Here is a 16,775-nt window from a genome sequence, read left to right on the forward strand (position 1 = left end):
TCCCAAATGAGCCGCGTACCGACTGAACAATAAAGGTGCTGGTATGAAGCCATGTTAAGGTCATGCTTAGCCTCTGTACAGTCTTATTCTCACCTTTGTATTTGTATGTAACATCCCCAAGAATTTGAAAATGCTGGTGTCTATATTCCAATTTCTCTATTTATTCAAAAATGCGCCCCGATATACACAATCAAATGCTAAAGAATAATCTAAACACGCCACACAAAGGGGCATATTTCCTGGTCTTAAAGCAGATCTTGCATTCATTTATAATACAAATAGAAAGTCCTGCACGTAAACCTGTGTGCATGGGAGACTGGATATCACCTGTATCCACCCAATCTTCATTCTATTTACCAGGGCTATGGAGAAGATTTTACTAGCAAATGGAGGCCTCAGAAATATTTCTATTTTTTTTATAAGGTTTTACACAATAAGGAATTTGCAGAAGATTCAGTATGATACATTTAGTTGATCACATTATGAACTTTCTAGCTGAGCTTCCTCCATTAGCAAAGATGGCTGTACAGCACCATGTGCAACCTGTTCAGTTTTGCTTGGCCTGCCCACGTGATATAGACCACCAGCTGTAGTGGATCATTTAAACGTGCAAAACAAGGAGTGATAGGTCGCCTTCCCCTACCTAGAGACCCTGAGTCGCAAAAAGGTTATATCCAAGGTAGCCTCATATAGTTTTTCAGCTACACATTCCACATCTAATTCACATAAATCTGTTGCTTTTCACTTGTCAATTTATTATTCAAAGAATGAGTATAAAAAAGACACCTAAACAGTATTAAAACAAACTGTGCTAGTCACTTACAATCTAACAATCTAACTGGTGAGGGTTCACCAGGCCTTTCAGAATGCCTACGACCATAGTGAAAGGTAACGGGAAAGGACAGTGTGTATTACTGTGAGTGTGTGAACATATGTTTGTATGAGGGAGTCAAAGTGTATTGTGAGCGCCCAACTTCTAATGTGTGCCTCAAAGGTGTTAGGCCAGAGTGAATGATCCACTATTGTATCTTTGGTTTGTTAATCACTCTGTTTCACATAACTTACATTGATACAAGGTAGCTAAGGGTTATTTAGTACACGAAAGCTATCTTTTGATATGAGAGATAGGAATCAGCAAATACATAGGTTCCCATTAATACGTCGACATATGTTTCGGCCTTTATGACTCATACGGGACTCTCTCTGGTGCCGTTGGTCTGGATGTGGATAATGGCCGTCTTCAGGACAGGAGCAAATTTGTATTTTTCCGTAATGGATACTTTCCCATTATTGAGACATCTAAATTAAAATATATGAGAAAAAGGATATATAAAAGAGTTGTATAGTTTGGGACATATTGTTCACCAATTTCTTAAAAACAGTGTGGACTGCCAGTCATGAGACTGCAGTGGACTTGGACTAACCTGAGAGTTTCTCAATTTCTTTGGGTCGTGTATGATAATTATCAGCAGTTTCAATGGGTTCCAACAGGAATACCATACATTTCATTTCATGCACCGTATCTGTAAAACATACGGACAGTGATCAGTTAGGCACCTATTTTGGCTCTACATTACTTAATTGCATAGTTATTGATAGAAACCAACTGTTTATAAAAAATATATACCTTTCGTGGTTCGATCTTGACGAACTGGTGAACTCAAGAGATTTTGCTTGGCACAGTTCGCAGTAGTGCTAAATTTAAAGAGGAGACACTTCCATGGCTGGCAATTTATGAAGCAAAAAAGTTAGAATGTCCAACTGGACCCTACTTATCGCCATCAGCCCTAACCGCTTGTGTTACCTTTTGCAGCCACAGCGCATCAACATCAACAAATGGAAGTGTCTCCTCTTTAAATTTAGCACTACTGCGAACTGTGCCAAGCAAAATCTCTTGAGTTCACCAGTTCGTCAAGATCGAACCACGAAAGGTATATATTTTTTATAAACAGTTGGTTTCTATCAATAACTATGCAATTAAGTAATGTAGAGCCAAAATAGGTGCCTAACTGATCACTGTCCGTATGTTTTACAGATACGGTGCATGAAATGAAATGTATGGTATTCCTGTTGGAACCCATTGAAACTGCTGATAATTATCATACACGACCCAAAGAAATTGAGAAACTCTCAGGTTAGTCCAAGTCCACTGCAGTCTCATGACTGGCAGTCCACACTGTTTTCAAGAAATTGGTGAACAATATGTCCCAAACTATACAACTCTTTTATATATCCTTTTTCTCATATATTTTAATTTAGATGTCTCAATAATGGGAAAGTATCCATTACGGAAAAATACAAATTTGCTCCTGTCCTGAAGACGGCCATTATCCACATCCAGACCAACGGCACCAGAGAGAGTCCCGTATGAGTCATAAAGGCCGAAACATATGTCGACGTATTAATGGGAACCTATGTATTTGCTGATTCCTATCTCTCATATCAAAAGATAGCTTTCGTGTACTAAATAACCCTTAGCTACCTTGTATCAATGTAAGTTATGTGAAACAGAGTGATTAACAAACCAAAGATACAATAGTGGATCATTCACTCTGGCCTAACACCTTTGAGGCACACATTAGAAGTTGGGCGCTCACAATACACTTTGACTCCCTCATACAAACATATGTTCACACACTCACAGTAATACACACTGTCCTTTCCCGTTACCTTTCACTATGGTCGTAGGCATTCTGAAAGGCCTGGTGAACCCTCACCAGTTAGATTGTTAGATTGTAAGTGACTAGCACAGTTTGTTTTAATACTGTTTAGGTGTCTTTTTTATACTCATTCTTTGAATAATAAATTGACAAGTGAAAAGCAACAGATTTATGTGAATTAGATGTGGAATGTGTAGCTGAAAAACTATATGAGGCTACCTTGGATATAACCTTTTTGCGACTCAGGGTCTCTAGGTAGGGGAAGGCGACCTATCACTCCTTGTTTTGCACGTTTCAGTCTCCCTTTGATAGTGCCGCCCCCCCGAAAACAAAAAACTGGGAGTACCCAATCTTATAATACAGTGGATCATTTAAATACATGCAATAAGGCTTTATAATGCCCATAGTGCCAATGTTACCCCTATTCTGGTTCTCAGGCGGTTAAACACACCATCATGTGAAGATATGTGGTGTGTTTTTGTGCACACCTGTGCCTCGGACAGAGGCTTACTTCGCACCTGTACTGCTTTATCGGCTCTTATGACCATGCCACTGTGACAGGGCTGAGAACCACACACACCCGCACCCCTGCACCCACCTACGCACCTTCCAGTCGCCCTTCGTCCAAGGTATTCAGGTCATGGAGGTTTCAAATGATGTTCACACCATGCTGATGCCCTCCAGAACTGTATCACCCACCCATCATCCCTTCAGTCCCTTGCCACCCGCACAAATCAGTGTACCAGGTGTGTCAGGGGGTACCAGCAGAGCAGCACCGCAGGAAGATGCTGTAATATTATTCCTTTCAAATCCAAAGACAAAGGTTTATGAAAAAATACATCTTTTAGCTAAACTGTGTTACGAGGTACAATGAAGAACCGATGGCAAAATGTAATGATTTCTAAGGTTAAAATATATGTGTTATTGTCTGCAAAAAAATAATCCTTCTGGAATGTGAATTCCTATTTAACTCGCAAATTTACCAACAATGACTGATCTACTCCAACTTCAGAATCTTTTCTGTGGCCCTGATCATAGCTATTCTCCATTTTTGGGTATGTTTGTCTACAGCCTTGCTGAATAAATCTCTGTGCCTTGGATTGCTAATAAGACCCACCTCACAGGAGTAAGTTGTTTGCACAGGTCAGAGAGTTCATCTAAATTTCTCTGATACAATTTGTGAATATGTAGTGAGTTCCAAGCATCTTCTTCAGAATTATTTCTGTATGTTTTGTTTTTCTTTTTTTCTTTATGTAATGTTGTCTGTTCCATTTGCTCTTTCTTGGCCTTGGGAACACATGTTATAGTTCTGTATCAAAGACCACTGTACAAAACACATATTGGTCTTAGTTGTCTTAGTTTTAGTGTGTAGCTGCTGGAACAGTATTTGGTGAATAATACTAATGGTAACATGTTGTAGTTATATATATTGTGTGAGATTATATACTCTAATATTCAAACATCAGTACGGGCTTTTGTATATTAGATTGAAGAAAAATTCTCAAGAATTCAGTATTATCACACTCTTATTATACAAGACTGTCTAGTGTGTATTTTATATTTCGATTCTTCATTGGAATAAAATACTTTAAAAAGTTCCAATGTTGTGTTGGATATGTTTAAAGAGAGATGAGGAAATTACCTCTAATTGTCAGCAGTGATTATTGGACGACTGCTGAATGAGTTTGATGAGTTGGGAGAAAAGTTATTCCCCACGTGATGGTGACAGAAAAGAAGAAAGGGGGGGGAAGGGAAATCTGTAATTTCACAAATTATCTTCTATAATGCATACAACATGCACAGCCAGCAATTGGTAATGTGGAAACAACAAGAGGATTGTTTGCAGTGTTAGATGCACTATTGTATTACCACAATTTAGCTAATTATAAAGTGATACATAAGTCTCTATTGGCTGCTGCCACGCCCATCTTCTATGCAATGCTAGATATGTGTATCTATCAGTCATGGGGTATATTCCATCTCCCGGTACCTAATGGCATCATAAACTCGAGCTCCGCTTTCATTGTCTATCAGATTTCCCTCAGAACCTCTGGATGGAATATAGTCCCATAGCCGAGAGCTACTCATTGATAATTCTATTGTTCCCCAGTGAATGTCTTCTTTTAGAAAAATACTGCATCAAACAGTGAAAGTGAAATTAATTCCCAGGTCTCATCTGTTCATGTATGGGGGCAAATACAACTGGATTTGTACTCAATATTGTACATGTAAGTCTCTGTAGGATTCTCCCAACAAGTACATTTTTGCCCATCTCTCTTCTGATTAGTGAAGACTCAGAGGGATGGGTTCTCACAGGATCACCCAGTGAGTATGTGAACTGAGTGTAAAACGAGGATTAACAGTCCTGCACTAGATATATTGATTTTTTAGGCTGTACAATTACATAAAATAATAAAGGGTACTTCTGCTTCTTTCAACAGAGAATGAGCAGCCATCAAAGGATGTATTCTTGGGAGAAGTCCTGTGAGTGCACAGAATGTGGTGAGCACTTTAATCACACATCAAAGCTGAGAAGGCATCAACGTATCCATACTGGGGAGCGACCATACCACTGTATGAAGTGTGAGAAAAGCTTCACTCAGAGCTCAAATCAGCAGAGGCATCAGAAGATCCATACTGGGGAGCAGCCATACCAGTGTACAGAGTGTGGGAAAAGCTATACTCAGAGATCAAATCTGCAGCAGCATCAGAAGATCCATACTGGGGAGCAGCCATACCAGTGTACGGAATGTGAGAAAAGCTTCACTTATAACTCACATCTGCAGCAGCATCAGAGGATCCATACTGGGGAGCGACCATACCAGTGTACAGAGTGTGATAAAAGCTTCACTGTGAGATCAAATCTGCAGCAGCATCAGAAGATCCATACTGGGGTGCGACCCTACCAGTGTACAGAATGTGTGAAAAGCTTCACTCAGAGTTTGGCTCTGAAGCAGCATCAGAAGATTCATACTGGGGTGCGACCATACCAGTGTACAGAATGTGTGAAAAGCTTCACTCATGGCTCATATTTGCAGAAGCATCAGACAATCCATACTGGGGCGCGACCATACCAGTGTACAGAGTGTGATAAAAGCTTCAGTCAGAGCTCAAATCTGCAGAGGCATCAGAAGATCCATACTGGGGTTAGGCCATACCAGTGTACAGAGTGTGGGAAAAGCTTCACTCAGAGATCAAATCTGCAGCTGCATCAGAAGATCCATACTGGGGGGCAGCCATACCAGTGTACGGAGTGTGAGAAAAGCTTCACTTATAGCTCACATCTGCAGCAGCATCAGAGGATCCATACTGGAGAGCGGCCATACCAGTGTACAGAGTGTGATAAAAGCTTCACTGTGAGGTCAAATCTGCAGCAGCATCAGAAGATCCATACTGGGGTGCGACCCTATCAGTGTACAGAATGTGTGAAAAGCTTCACTCAGAGTTCGGCTCTGAAGCAGCATCAGAAGATTCATACTGGGGTGCGACCATACCAGTGTACAGAATGTGTGAAAAGCTTCACTCATGGCTCATATTTGCAGAAGCATCAGACAATCCATACTGGGGCGCGACCATACCAGTGTACAGAGTGTGATAAAAGCTTCACTCAGAGCTCACAACTGCGACAGCATCAGAGGATCCATACTGGCGAGCGACCCTACCAGTGCTCAGAGTGTCTGAAAAGCTTCAATTATAGCTTGGTTCTGGTCAGGCATCAGAGGATCCATAGTGGGAGGAAACCCTACCAGTGTACAGAGTGCAAGAAAAGCTTCCGTCACCCCTCCACCTTGAGCAACCATCAAAGGATCCACACAGGGGTGAAGCCCTATGGATGTACAGAATGTGGTAAGCACTTTAATCGTGCATCACATCTGATTACGCATCAGAGATCCCACACTGGGGAGCGACCATACCAGTGCTCAGAGTGTGTGAAAAGCTTCACCTGTAGCTCAAGCCTGTCCAAGCATCTGAGGATCCATACAGGAGAGAAGCCCTATCAATGCACAGAGTGCAAGAAAAGCTTCAGTAACCCCTCAACTCTGAGCAGTCATCAAGGATCCATACAGGGGGAAGCCCTATGAGTGCACAGAATGTTGTAAGCGTATTAATTGTGCATCAAGCCTGATGTCTCATAAGAGCTCCACACTGGATTGAAACACTACCAGTGTACAGAGTGTGAGAAGAGCTTCACTCACAGAACATGCCTTTACAGGCATCAGAGGTGCCATACTGGAGAGTGACTACACCAGTTTACAGTGTGCGAGAAGAGCTTCACATCTTTATAGTCATCGAAGGTGCCATTGGACCCATAGGCTTAAGAGCCCAACAGACATAAAGACAGAAAGACAGGGAACATAGAACAGGAGCTGTTGACCAGAATCTTATCTATTACAGGGTGCTTCAGATAAATAGAAAAGTTTTCAATTTCCTCCTAATAAGCTCTATAGACCTTAGACACTTGAGTTCTAAAGGTAGGTCATTCCAAGCCTTGGGGGCTGCATAGTGAAAGTAATTGTTCTGCATCTAGGAATAGTCAGTTGCTCCTGATTATTCGACCTCAGTGCTCTCCTATACATTTTTTCAGATTGGCGATCCTGGAGGTCGGCTTGCATGACCCTTGTCTGCATTTATTTGTAATAGCAGATGGAATTCAATCCTAGATTCAACAGGGAGGCAATGCAAAGTCTATCTCGTTGCTAAAACATGGCCTCTTTTTTGGAGTTCCATGACCACACGTACTGCCCCGTTTTGGATAACCTGATGCCTGTTGCAGTCAGTTTTATTAATCCCCACAAGCAAGCTACTACTGTAATCCAATTTGGCCCCCACAATTGCTCTCGCAATTGTTTCTGCATTGGATTTTGTGATGAAAGGACGAAGATGGGAAAGGAGCTTGATGTAGTACGCAGATGAAGATACCAAGCTCCCAACATGTGCTTTCATACTGAGATGTTGGGCAATTAAGCCACCTAGTGTTGTGCCCTTCTTTTGCAGAACTATTTTAGAATCGCCAATATAAATCTTTCATAAGTGGGGCCAAGTATCTTAATCATATTGGGCGCTCCGACAGTTAGCAGCTCAGTTTTTTCCCTGTTCAGGGCCATGTTATTTAGGACCATCCAATTCTCAATAAAGGGATATAGCCTATTGAGTTGTGCTTCATCAATATTATGAGTCCCAGAGATGGGGATGACACACTGCGTGTCGTCAGCATAGTCTGTAAACATCATCCCTTCTTGAGCTAACAGGGTGAAAAATGGAGCTGTAAAGATGTTGTACAAACATGGGGAAATGCATGCGCCCTGTGGGACTCCACATTTCTAAGTAATAGGTGGGGCTAGTGCCTCCTCAAACCGACTCTATTCTCACGGTTACTAAGAAAGGATGATGTGCACCGAGCTGCTGCCGGCAAAAAGTTAGCCACATGTCAATGTTAATGTTAAAGGACATTTGTACCGCGCACTATCACCACCGGAGTGGTCCCCTGGCGCTCTGGCGGCTCTGAAAGCGGAGGGGAGGTTGAGTTAGTGGGAGGAAGCAGGAAAAGTGCGAGAGAGAGAAATGATGTGCTGTTGGCGGCCTCAGCCCGGTGGGTCCGTTGGCTGGGCCTGGGGTGTTTGCGGCCGGTAGTAGTCGTGTACTTTTGTGCAAGACTATGGGCCTCATTGCACAGATGGCGGAGAACCATGGCGCTATTAGCACCATGGTTCATGCCGGTAAAATACCAGCACCGCCTTGGCGGAAAGGGGAATTACCGCCCCATTCCAAGGTTGGCAGGGCGGTAATTCCCCCTTCCACCATTGCCCTTCCCCATTCCCATTTTTGCCCCATAGGGCATAATGGGAATGGGGAAGGCGCTAATTACGGTACCGCAAATTGCGGTACCGCAATTAGCTCCCTTGGTCCCTTTGCGGGTTGGTTTTTAACGCCTGCAGGCGTTAAATCCCCCAACCCGCAAAGGGACCTCGTAGTAAGGCGGTAAGGATTTACCGGTACCGGTATTTTACCGGTACCGGTAAATCCTTACCGCCATCCGTGTAATGAGGCCCTATGTGTGTTTTTGTTTTGTTGTTGCAATGTAGTGAAGTTTGTGCGGTTTGTTGTGCTGTAGGTTTTGGTTGTGTTTCGTTTGGAGTTTGAGAGGTGTATGCAGAAAGGGAAATTGTTAGTGGGGTTGGTTAGTTTGCGTCTCTATCCTGAATTGAGGCACTTGGCTTGCGTAGTCTCCCCTGATGCGGCTCTGTCCTGATCTGGGTCCGACTGGCATACAGGTTCCTTACTTCTCAGGCACCCACCTCTAACATGTTCTCTTATAGCTCCCCTTATCCCCCATCATACTCCTGTGGCCAGTGCACCTGGCAATGTCAACCTCTCAAGTAGTGTGGTGATTGCCAATATCTCGACAATTCCACATCCCTCAACCTGGTGACCAAGATGGAGTGGTCCACCAGGTTGAAGGCTGCCGACAAATCCAGCAATAACAACATAGAGGCCTCGTTCTTATCAATCCAGTCCAAGAGCCTGGCCTTGAGTTCAAGTAGCGCCGTCTCTTTCCCAACCCCTTTACTAAAGCCGGATTGGTGTTTGTTAGGCTCTGCAATTTGAGTGTACGCCACCAGGTCTAGGATTTTTAATATAAATGGGGTGTTTGTTATAGGCCTATAGTTAAGTGGGGAGTCAACAGGTAACCCAGGTTTTTTAAGAATTGGACTTACCCATGCCTTCTTCAGGTCTTGGGGCACTGAGCGCTCCGTAAAAGACAAATTAATGAATTTACAAATTGCTTCTAATAGCCGGGAGGACAGGTTTTAATTATAACCCATGCAGGGGTCACCCATATATTTAGTGACTTTTAGCTGTTCTACTATAGTCCCCAATTCAGTGACCATTATAGCCGAGAAGCTAAATTGGGAGATGGAGGAGCAAGAAGCAGGCAACTCTTTTGAGCCTTTTTCTGCTGTTATAATTAGCCCCTCTTTCTTTTTTACAATATCAGCCATGATGTTATTCAGCTTGCCCTGCATGGCATCCTGAATCGAAGAGCAGCAATCAGAGTCCAAACTAGTGTACAGAGCGGGAGACTCTTCATTCATATAGTGATGAGCCATGTATATGTTTGACAAGGACTTCCATAACAATGCTGCTTAAATCATAATAAAGAAAATCAAGAGATATTTTGCAAAGAGAAACCTATATCCCTAACAGTTCCGTAAGTTCTTCACCTGTAGGCTAGTGATATAGGGGCCAAAAAGTGGAATTCCCATCCAACCACTGTTCCATTTCCTGATGATAATCTGAACTGTTGGGAATCTTGCATAAGCAGCCCTGCTGCGCTCGCCTGTGGCCCAAGCACTCAGTTCCCGGATACTGTTGGCACCGCCCACCCTGCTCCAAAGGACACCGGATATCAGACCCTCAGTGAAGCTCGAGGACAAGGATAGGGCAGTCTGCCACCTCAACAGGACCCTGTCCTGCTGTTTTGCTTTTCTGTTGACCCGGCCCACCCTGCTCCAAATGACACTGTATATGAAGCGCTCAGTGAAGCCTGAGGTTAAGGGAGAGGCAGTCCGTGGCACTCTGCGAAGGGCTGCGAGCCTGTGAGGCTGCATGTTTACTATACAGTCCCTGCTACACCGCCTTATTTCCTTTGATACCAGCTCTTTGCACAATTAACAGTAAAAATACTCAGAAGTTGATTTTTTTTTTAAAGCTATTTTTCTTGCCCTCTTGACCCACCTACAGACTTATCATATGATCCGAGATCTGCTACGTAAATCACAACTGACTTTTGACTTCTAATACATCTGTGAATGTGCAGTACAATAACTTCATCATATCTTTCCCATCTCTACTTGACTGGGACTGGCCAATGCTGTGCATCTGCGTTTATTTCAGAAATTAACATCGTTTGTGGGTGGCACGGTGGGAGACAGGCTAAAGCTGCCCCTTGAGCTAGTCAGGTGTGCCCCACTGGCTAAGTTCTATATTTTATGATAAACTTTAAATTTTACTTCAAAGAGGATGTTGAAGCTTAAAGCTATGCCACGCATTTCAGCTGTCAATGGCTCAAAGAAAGTAGCCTGCCTGGTTGCACTCTTAAAGGCATGGTCCAGTAAAAATGTTTATTGTCCCTACGGGTTGGCCATGTTTTTTTAAGCCTAAGTGGCTCGATTTTAGAAAACTTTCCTATGGACCTTACCCGAGTTTTCGTCCATTAAACGCACGCGAAAATAGGCACCAGGGAGCTGCCATTTTGTGATAATCCTATCACTTGCCGCATCGCCCTGGCTGACCTGCTTCTGCGGCACTAAATCAAATCCCCCGCCCCTGAGCCTGACATTATCAAAACATTCATATTCCCCGCCTCTCTCCGTGACGTTACTGTGCTGCGTAATCAAACGCACCCAGTCGTCTTTTACGCGACTCCACACAGAACCCGGAAACCAACACAGACCATCTCACAACACAGCGCGCCACAATTCGGAATATGAAACTGTACTTTAAAATCAAACAGCAACACGGTACATTTGGTAAAGTACATTTATTTGACATTAACAGGGTAATTCATAGAATTTCACAGAAAAGTGTCGCAAGCGGCTGGCGCAGAGTGTCCGCGTGCGATTGTCTGCGCCAGGCACGTGCGCTAAAACCGATTTACGCGCACAGCGTATTCATGGATTTTAGGCTCCCAAACCAGCCGTGGCGCAGAGTATCGCAGCGACCCTGCAGCAGCGCCAGTAACTCCCCCAAGAACGCCCTCGCGCAAGGAAAAGCCATCTAAATCATCGCAAAGGGCTGCGCTAACCCTGGACCAGTTTACAGGGCTGCCAAACAAGGAACGCAAAGCGGGTAACGTGCATATCAGGGGTACGCGTGAAGTTATACACGCGATTAGCCAGGCTGCCAGGGTACGTGTATTACAGGGGTACGCGGGAAGTTCAACACGCGATTGTCCAGGGAACGTGTATTACAGGGGTACGCGGTAAATTCAACACGCGATTGTCCAGGGAACGTGTATTACAGGGGTACGCGGGAAGTCTTACATGCGATTAGCCAGGGCACGTGTAATACAGGGGTACGCGTGAAGTTATACACGCGATTAGCCAGGGTACGTGTATTACAGGGGTACGTGGGAATTATCACACGCGATTTGGCTGGGTACGTGTATTACAGGGGTACACGGGAAGTTCTACACGCGAATCGGCTGGGTACGTGTATTACAGGGGTGCGCGGGAATGATCACACGCGATTTGGCCTGGTACGTGTATTACAGGGGTGCGTGGTAATGATCAGACGCGATTTGGCTTGGTACGTGTATTACAGGGGTGCATGGGAAGTTCTACACGCGATTGGCCAGGGTACGTGTATTACAGGGGTACGTGGGAATTATCACACGCGATTTGGCTGGGTACGTGTATTACAGGGGTACACGGGAAGTTCTACACGCGATTCGGCTGGGTACGTGTATTACAGGGGTGCGCGGGAATTCTCACATGCGATTTGGTCAGGTACGTGTATTACAGGGTTGTGCGTGAATTATCACACGCAATTAGGCTGGGTGGGTCCTCACAGGTGTTCCCTGTACACCCTCCACGGCCCCAGCAGGCAGCCCACAAAACAGGGGACTACCCTGCACACCTGCTCATGTCCCCCTGCACCCCCAGCCCCCAGCAGTGCAGGGTCACCCTCCACCAGGCCCCCACTCATGTCTCCCACCACCCCCACCCCCCAGCAGTGCAGGGGCACCCTCCACCAGGCCCCCACTCATGTCTCCCACCACCCCCACCCCCCAGCAGTGCAGGGTCACCCTCCACCAGGCCCCCACTCATGTCTCCCACCACCCCCACTCCCCCAGCAGTGCAGGGTCAACCTCCACCAGGCCCCCACTCATGTCCCCCTGCACCCCCACCCCCCAGCAGTGCAGGGTCACACTCCACCAGGCCCCCACTCATGTCTCCCACCACCCACACCCCCCAGCAGTGCAGGGGCACCCTCCACCAGGCCCCCACTCATGTCTCCCACCACCCCCACCCCCCAGCAGTGCAGGGTCACCCTCCACCAGGCCCCCACTCATGTCTCCCACCACCCCCACCCCCAGCAGTGCAGGGTCACCCTCCACCAGGCCCCCACTCATGTCTCCCACCACCCCCACCCCCCAGCAGTGCAGGGGCACCCTCCACCAGGCACCCACTCATGTCTCCCACCACCCCCACCCCCCTGCCACCATGGGCAGCCCCCACCAGGCCCCCACTCATGTCTCCCACCACCCCCACTCCCCAGCAGTGCAGGGTCACCCTCCACCAGGCCCCCACACATGTCTCCCACCACCCCCACCCCCCTGCCACCATGGGCAGCCCCCACCAGGCCCCCACTCATGTCTCCCACCACCCCCACCCCCCAGCAGTGCAGGGTCACCCTCCACCAGGCCCCCACTCATGTCTCCCACCACCCCCACCCCCCAGCAGTGCAGGGTCACCCTCCACCAGGCCCCCACTCATGTCTCCCACCACCCCCACCCCCCAGCAGTGCAGGGGCACCCTCCACCAGGCACCCACTCATGTCTCCCACCACCCCCACCCCCCTGCCACCATGGGCAGCCCCCACCAGGCCCCCACTCATGTCTCCCACCACCCCCACCCCCCAGCAGTGCAGGGTCACCCTCCACCAGGCCCCCACTCATGTCTCCCACCACCCCCACCCCCCAGCAGTGCAGGGTCAACCTCCACCAGGCCCCCACTCATGTCCCCCTGCACCCCCACCCCCCAGCAGTGCAGGGTCACCCTCCACCAGGCCCCCACTCATGTCTCCCACCACCCACACCCCCCAGCAGTGCAGGGGCACCCTCCACCAGGCCCCCACTCATGTCCCCCACCACCCCCACCCCCCAGCAGTGCAGGGTCACCCTCCACCAGGCCCCCACTCATGTCTCCCACCACCCCCACCCCCCAGCAGTGCAGGGTCACCCTCCACCAGGCCCCCACTCATGTCTCCCACCACCCCCACCCCCCAGCAGTGCAGGGGCACCCTCCACCAGGCACCCACTCATGTCTCCCACCACCACCACCCCCCTGCCACCATGGGCAGCCCCCACCAGGCCCCCACTCATGTCTCCCACCACCCCCACCCCCCAGCAGTGCAGGGTCACCCTCCACCAGGCCCCCACTCATGTCTCCCACCACCCCCACCCCCCCAGCAGTGCAGGGTCAACCTCCACCAGGCCCCCACTCATGTCCCCCTGCACCCCCACCCCCCAGCAGTGCAGGGTCACCCTCCACCAGGCCCCCACTCATGTCTCCCACCACCCACACCCCCCAGCAGTGCAGGGGCACCCTCCACCAGGCCCCCACTCATGTCTCCCACCACCCCCACCCCCCAGCAGTGCAGGGTCACCCTCCACCAGGCCCCCACTCATGTCTCCCACCACCCCCATCCCCCAGCAGTGCAGGGTCACCCTCCACCAGGCCCCCACTCATGTCTCCCACCACCCCCACCCCCCAGCAGTGCAGGGGCACCCTCCACCAGGCCCCCACTCATGTCTCCCACCACCCCCACCCCCCTGCCACCATGGGCAGCCCCCACCAGGCCCCCACTCATGTCTCCCACCACCCCCACCCCCCAGCAGTGCAGGGTCAACCACCACCAGGCCCCCACTCATGTCCCCCTGCACCCCCACCCCCCAGCAGTGCAGGGTCACCCTCCACCAGGCCCCCCACTCATGTCTCCCACCACCCCCACCCCCCTGCCACCATGGGCAGCCCCCACCATGCCCCCACTCATGTCTCCCACCACCCCCACCCCCCAGCAGTGCAGGGTCAACCACCACCAGGCCCCCACTCATGTCCCCCTGCACCCCCACCCCCCAGCAGTGCAGGGTCACCCTCCACCAGGCCCCCCACTCATGTCTCCCACCCCCCTGCCACCATGGGCAGCCCCCACCAGGCCCCCACTCATGTCTCCCACCACCCCCACCCCCCAGCAGTGCAGGGTCAACCACCACCAGGCCCCCACTCATGTCCCCCTGCACCCCCACCCCCCAGCAGTGCAGGGTCACCCTCCACCAGGCCCCCCACTCATGTCTCCCACCACCCCCACCCCCCTGCCACCATGGGGAGCCCCCACCAGGCCCCCACTCATGTCTCCCACCACCCCCACCCCCCAGCAGTGTAGGGTCACCCTCCACCAGGCCCCCACTCATGTCTCCCACCACCCCCACCCCCCAGCAGTGCAGGGTCACCCTCCACCAGGCCCCCACTCATGTCGGCCACCACCCCCACCCCCCAGCAGTGCAGGGGCACCCTCCACCAGGCCCCCACTCATGTCTCCCACCACCCCCACCCCCCTGCCACCATGGGCAGCCCCCACCAGGCCCCCACTCATGTCTCCCACCACCCCCACCCCCCAGCAGTGCAGGGTCAACCACCACCAGGCCCCCACTCATGTCCCCCTGTACCCCCACCCCCCAGCAGTGCAGGGTCACCCTCCACCAGGCCCCCACTCATGTCTCCCACCACCCCCACCCCCCAGCAGTGCAGGGTCAACCTCCACCAGGCCCCCACTCATGTCCCCCTGCACCCCTACCCCCCAGTAGTGCAGGGTCACCCTCCACCAGGCCCCCACTCATGTCCCCCTGCACCCCCACCCCCCAGCAGTGCAGGGTCACCCTCCACCAGGCCCCCCACTCATGTCTCCCACCACCCCCACCCCCTGCCACCATGGGCAGCCCCCACCAGGCCCCCACTCATGTCTCCCACCACCCCCACCCCCCAGCAGTGCAGGGTCAACCACCACCAGGCCCCCACTCATGTCCCCCTGCACCCCCACCCCCCAGCAGTGCAGGGTCACCCTCCACCAGGCCCCCACTCATGTCTCCCACCACCCCCACCCCCCAGCAGTGCAGGGTCAACCTCCACCAGGCCCCCACTCATGTTCCCCTGCACCCCCACCCCCCAGCAGTGCAGGGTCACCCTCCACCAGGCCCCCACTCATGTCCCCCTGCACCCCCACCCCCCAGCAGTGCAGGGTCACCCTCCACCAGGCCCCCACTCATGTCTCCCACCACCCCCACCCCCCTGCCACCATGGGCAGCCCCCACCAGGCCCCCACTCATGTCTCCCACCACCCCCACCCCCCTGCCACCATGTGCAGCCCCCACCAGGTCCTCACAATCCCCAATCATGTGCGTAATGGTCAGCCTCCACAGCCAAAAAGCCCTACCAAGTAACCCATTCACCCACATGGAAATGAAAACACATGTTACACCCCCAATGTTCATGAAGCAAATGAACCCATGTCCGTCACACACATATTTTCCAATTGAATGGGAAAACACACAACATGACATGCATGAAACCAATGAGATGAAACCACACAGTGAACAATGGAAAAAAAATGTATTGGACAAAAATACGAATGGTAAAGAAAGAAAAATAACTACAATGTAAATGTGAAAAAATAAGCTGCATGTCCGCATAAAAACACAAAAGTAGAAAATCAAATCCATAAAATTTTGTCCAAAGTGAAATGTAAAAACTCTCCATGCAACAAAGAACTATGTACAAAAATAACAAGGGTCCATCATCACAACTGAACTAAGGAAACCTCCTAAAAAACCTACCTAAATATCAACTATATACAAAAAGTGGAGCAGTGTCCGTCGACTCCAAATCATAAGAAAAAACAAAGGAAACCTAAAACTAAAGAACTATATACAAAGGCGGCGGGCAAGTCCAGCGGCTCACTCCGTGGTGTTCCGGGCCAGGGCATCATCGAACTCCTGTTCGATGTCCCGGAGGCGGTCCAGTTCCATGGCCCCGAGGGTCCGCAGGGACGACGCCGTGTCCTCCTCCAACCCCCTGCGGATTGCCTCGAGGCACTCGGCCCGCCTCAGGGCCCTCCGCATGGAGTTCTCCGCCCTGACCATTGTGAGCCACGCCTCTTCCGCCCGCCGCCGCTCCGCACCTATGGCGTGGCCCAACCGCTGCCACACGGAAGACACTCTCTGTCCTGGGTCCTCCTGCCCTCCGGCCGATGCCTGCCCCTCCGATGTCGAAGGCCCCGAGCCTTCATGGCTCCCACCATGTTGCTGCTGCTGCTCTGCCTCTGCCCGTGCACTGC

The 16,775-nt window shown here is 50.0% G+C and overlaps 2 pseudogenes; both read left to right on the forward strand.

The window, feature by feature from the left end:
- The window catches only part of LOC138489389 (zinc finger protein 208-like), a 259,432-nt pseudogene extending 251,624 nt beyond the window's left edge, over positions 1–7,808 (forward strand).
- Positions 1–16,775, forward strand: part of LOC138489388 (zinc finger protein 436-like) — a 230,994-nt pseudogene that overhangs the window by 123,524 nt on the left and 90,695 nt on the right.

Source organism: Ambystoma mexicanum, chromosome 9 (genome assembly GCF_040938575.1).
Source record: "Ambystoma mexicanum isolate Mex_15411 chromosome 9, UKY_AmexF1_1, whole genome shotgun sequence".
Lineage (NCBI taxonomy): Eukaryota > Metazoa > Chordata > Amphibia > Caudata > Ambystomatidae > Ambystoma > Ambystoma mexicanum.